The 5,344-nt window shown below is 36.0% G+C and overlaps 1 non-coding gene across 1 annotated transcript; it reads left to right on the top strand.

The window, feature by feature from the left end:
* Positions 1-4,400: 4,400 nt before the first annotated feature.
* LOC126420165 (U6 spliceosomal RNA) lies at positions 4,401-4,507 on the top strand. Its single transcript, XR_007576029.1, has one exon. It is a non-coding gene; the product is annotated as a U6 spliceosomal RNA (small nuclear RNA).
* The last annotated feature ends 837 nt before the right edge of the window (positions 4,508-5,344 follow it).

Here is a 5,344-nt window from a genome sequence, read left to right as displayed (position 1 = left end):
TGTACTTATACAATGTAATCACTCAAATAATACATACATAAATATTCTGAAACTGGAAAGGCGTATGGTTAACACCTACTTGTTCATATATGTAGGCAGGCACATTACCTTTATTACCAATTCTATGTCATTCACCTGCCATGCCTGGACAGATAGCATCTTTCAGTAATATTAGCACAATAAAATGAATACTATATTGCAATGTAAAATATGACACTAAAACACACAGACGGGATACATATAACTTCAAAATTTATTTTAATGGTACAATAAATTCATTATATTTGACCTTGCTTTAGCAGCTGTATTAGTTTTTGCATATTCTTGCTTCATGTCTATTGTACTTCCCATGGTTTAAGAATTCTGCCACTGAATAGACGCAGTGATCTAATAAGAATGCCCTTAGGGAATTGTGAAACAGAGAAAAATGAAGAAATAACTTTAATTTTATGTGGCAGACTATTGTACATTTGTATTGGCTATTTTTATTAGAGGTTTTAAAGGCTGTTGTCATTACTGACTGAACACAGAGTTTGTCTTTCTGCCTGGTATTATGTTCATGCACTTTACAGATTTTATTTATCTCTTTGATATTTTTCCTCGCATATTTACAATTTTCTAGAATAAAAAGACAGGAGAGAGGGGGTATGGAAGACTTCTGACAGAGGGGCCCTACATGAGTCAGTCTGTTTTGCATGGTGCATTGCTCTTATAGCTCTTTTTTTGGGTCAGGTAGATTACAGAGCTAGCAGCTGTGTTATCCCAGAATATAATTCCATATTGTAGGATACTGTGGAACTGGGCAAAGTATGCAATTCTAACAGTGTGGAAGCTTGCTTTGTGTGCAAGTAAGCATGGACTGTAGTGTACTTTTTTCAGTGTTGTATTTGTTTTTGTTTTATGTGTGAGCCATTTTAAATCATTTTGAAGCCTAAAAATTTTGTTTCCAGTGAGGATACAATTCTACTGCCATTTATTGTCACAGAAGTGTTGCAGGCTTCCCCTTTCAAAAAGAAATTTAGCGCAGTTATTTTGGAAATGTTTATTATTAGTTTATTTCCTCCAAACCAGTCATTTAGCTGGTCTGTAGCTTCATTTATGTTTGTGTTTCCCCTGTAAGAAGGATGCCTGTGTCACGTGCAAACAAAATATTTAGTTGCAACTGTATGCTTACATCTAGGTCATTTATATATAGAAGGGAAGAAATAGGCATGAGAATGGATCCTGCACCTGAAAAATATTTTCTAGTGCTATAATTTAGTTCATAAGCTATAACTACTTTTTGTTTCAGATTTGTCAGGTAGGAGGAGAACTATTTTAATGTGGTGCCTCTAATGCCATAGTTTTGGAGTTCTACCAGCAGGATTCTGTGGTCCAAAATGTCAAAAGTTTTGCTTAGATCTAAGAAAATATCAGCAGCATTTTCTTTATTATCCAGTGCTTCTACAGCATTTTGCAAAAATTATATATGGCTTTGGTTGTAGATTTATTTTTCCAAAAACCATGTTGGGCATCAGCAAGGATTTTGTTCTTATCCAGAAATTCCATACAGCTGTTATACATGATTCTTTCAATGATTCTTTGGCAAAAATTGATAATAATGACATTGGTCTATAGTTTTCCAAATTTGCTTTGTCACTTTTTTTTTATGAATAGGGACCACTTTGGCATAGATTTTTTGTATTGTCTTCACAGTACTGCCTGAAGAAATTTGCAATGTGCTGCGGGCCACTAATTCTCTTGTTGTCACAGTTCAGTGTCACATTTTCCCTTTTACTATTTCCTTCCTGCTATATTACTTTCCAGATTGCTTTGCTTTTATTTTCCATAAACTGATCATTGGCCATTATTTTTGCCTGACATACAACTTTTCTGTACACCTGAATATATTTTATGCCATAACTGTTAAGGAGAGGGGATCTGTTGTGTTTTTTTCTGTAACTGAGCAATTTTCTTTTTGTGTCGTGTGAGACTTTTATGCCTCTTGTTATATATGACTTTGCTTTTAGATTTGTGTTCCTTAATGCCTGTATTATGAGAGGACATAGTGTTTCAAAATAATAGTTGGAGATGTCTGAGAACTTTTCAAAATTTTTGTTGGTGTCGTGCAACTGAGAAACTTCTTCTCAGCTTTCTCTTGATAACAAGTGATTGAATGTGTGTATGCTTTGCTGTAGAAACTTCATGCAGTCACAGTCCTTTTATGGTTTTGTATGGGTAGTAAACAGTCTGAGAAGGTTACCACTTGAGCTTCATGATCATTAAAATTTGTATTTACACATTTTTTTGTATAGGGTGTGTTAACAAATATTTGGTCCACAGTAGTGGCAGAAGTTTTTGTAATTCTTGTTCGGGTTGTAATCGTTTGTTTTAAACTGAAAGTATCTGTTAGGTTGAGCAACAGTCCATTTCTCCTGCTTTTTTTCAAGAAAGTCAGGTGTTGAAATCCCCACACAGAAATATTGATTTCTTGCCTACATGTATCCTAATTAGTAATGTTTTTCGTTTATTGATAAATGCCTCAAAGTTCCCATTTGGAGAGCGACAAATACACACGACAACGGTATTTGCACCACTGATTTCTACAAGTGTTGCTTCAAAGTCTATTTCTGTACTGAGGCACTTAAAACTATCAATAACTTTCAATTTCAACCCACTTTTACATAAAATAACAGTATCTCCACTTTTGTGTTTTCTTCTATTGATGTTATTTGCAAGTGTGTAGCCTGGTATTGTAAATGAAGCAACCTGATCTGGCTTTAACCAGTTTTCCGAGAAACACAGAACATTGACAAAATGCAGTTTAGTGTTTAGCAAAACCTCAATGTCTGAAACCTTGTTTGTGACTGACTGGAGAGGTATTTGTCATTGAAATTTATTTGTCAACGAGATTTTAAATTGACGTCCAAATTTCCTAAGGGCATTATTATTACATCACTTACCTCAATTTTGTTTGGAGGGATTTTGTCCATAAAAAATCATCGGTGCAGATTTTTGGAATCTTCTTTTGTCTCCCTGACTTCCGAATGCTTTCTGCTCCTCAGATGTTCACCCATGTGACTGCCTCTTTAGTGGAGCCATTGCTGGCTACTTAAACCAAACATACTGAACTACAGCTGAGGCAGACACTGTTCAATCCAGAGAGAAATATTCTTGAATAATGTACAACGGTTGCTCTTCCAGAACCCAAAATCCATCATGACACGAGATCAAAAATCTCAGTACTGTTGATTGGCCAGTCTACTCCACAACAAAGGTGTTAAATATATGGGGATAAAATTGTACAATCATCTTCCAACACTAATAAAGAACACCACAGAGTTAAAGGATTTTAGAACAAATCTAAGATCACTCGCAATAGAGCACTGGCATTACAGCATACAGAAATTCTTAGAATCTGACCTAGCATAATAAGCAATAGTGTGTCTGAACACATGAGGCATAAGTACAAGTCAGTTTCTCTCCTCTCGGATAAACACCCATTATTTGAAGAAATGTACCTTTTAATTTTTTTAAAAAAAAATATCTGTTAACTGTGTATTTTTTTAACAATTTCGTGCATATTTTCTCACAGATTTATACCCACCCTGTGAAGCAATGTACAGTCTTAAAGAGGGTAGTGATCTCCCAAATCTCGAGTGGCTCAAAATACATGAATATTTGAACATTGGAGTTTAATGAGAATCACTCGTGAATGCATGTATTTGTGTGTACATGTGCCTGTATAAGTGTAAAACGTTAACTATCGTAACCGGTTGCGTGTTGGAAAACATGCAGAAATGCTAACCGATATTTTGTTCTAAAAACTTGTTTTTAGGCTGCTAATATTGACGCCGATTACATGTGGATTCTTTAAGAATGATGAATAAATAACTATAACAAGTTTAAAAAATATGTTGTTTAACAGAAGAGAAATTACTGAGGGCACTAGCCTACAAATTAATTCTTTTAAAATGGTCGTAGCAGTTTCGGTGGTAACTTGACAGCGTGAGATGAATGAAATGTTGAATTACCGTTTAGCTAACAACAGTTCTATTAACATCCAAATTTCGTTTCGAAGCACATGTTTATCGTCACGTATTCTTCCCAAGTTGCGGACAGTACGACACAAAGTAGTGTGAGTGACGCAGTAACTACGAGATGGCGTGGTAGGCGGAGTGTCTCCGAGTATAGGGGCACAAGGCGACAAAACTTTGTTAATTATTTCTCTACACATTCCAGTAATGTGACGAAATTGCAGTAAATACATAGAACATAGTGTGTCTCTTCAAACGTTACACTTTTTAGATCACTATCTTACTTTTACGAGAAATGCCGATACATAATACTCCACTACTTTTAGAACATACTTTTACTGGAAGCATGTAACTATATATACTGAAAGTCAACTTCACAGTGACGTACTTGCTTCGGCAGTACATTTACTAAAATTGGAACGATACAGAGAAGATTAGCATGGCCCCTGCGCAAGGATGACACGCAAAATCGTGAAGCGTCCCACATTTTTTGACAATAACGTACAGGGAAACTACATATCGCTTGCTTTTTTTTTTCCCTCCGAACTGAAGCGAATTGACATCACTTTTAGAGTAAAACTCCTGACAGCATTTTTCCTACGTACGAGGATGAACTTCCAAATCTTGAAGTGCTCTGCATATTTTCATATTTTTTCCTAATATTTAATTCCAATCAGAATATGAGTAGCATAGTGATCTTGATTTCTCATCCCGCGTGGTTTCACTTCTTTTTAATTTCTATGTCGTTCTTAATTCTTTCGCGAGCTGTGGTGGTAATAAGGGGCTTTTGTAATTTACATTTCTCCTGTTTCTGAAGGAATTTAAAAAAGTGTTAAAATCTGCTTACCAAACGCTGTAAAAGATAATGTTCTGCTACGAGAGAGCACAAGTATTGTCAACATCCAAGATGTCAGTTGGACCAAAGGTATGTTGCTATCACAGTAAAAACCACAGAAATGAATAAGTGGCAATATTCTAGCAAAACTTTTCGGGAGTATAGAAGTATCCCATGTCGTTGATTGATCGTATATGAAGATACCGGCAAGAGTACTGTTTGCGACTCTCAAAAACAGTACAAACTGGTAGAAAGAAGAATGGGATTAGGATTTAACGTCCCTTCGATAGCGAGGTCATTAGACACGGAACACAAGCTCCGATTAGGAAGCGGACGTGCCATTTTCAAAGGAACCCTCTCGGCATTTGATTGGAGTGATGTAGAGAATTCACGGGGAAAACATAATCTGCGTGGTCTGACGTGGATTTGAACCGCTGTCCTTTCGAATACGTGTCCAATGTGCTAACCACTGTGTCAATTCGCTCGGTTCAAT

This window comes from Schistocerca serialis, chromosome 9, assembly GCF_023864345.2.
Source record: "Schistocerca serialis cubense isolate TAMUIC-IGC-003099 chromosome 9, iqSchSeri2.2, whole genome shotgun sequence".
Taxonomy (NCBI): domain Eukaryota; kingdom Metazoa; phylum Arthropoda; class Insecta; order Orthoptera; family Acrididae; genus Schistocerca; species Schistocerca serialis.
The sequence above is the reverse complement of the archived record's forward strand: the minus strand, read 5'-3'. Positions and strand labels throughout refer to the sequence as shown.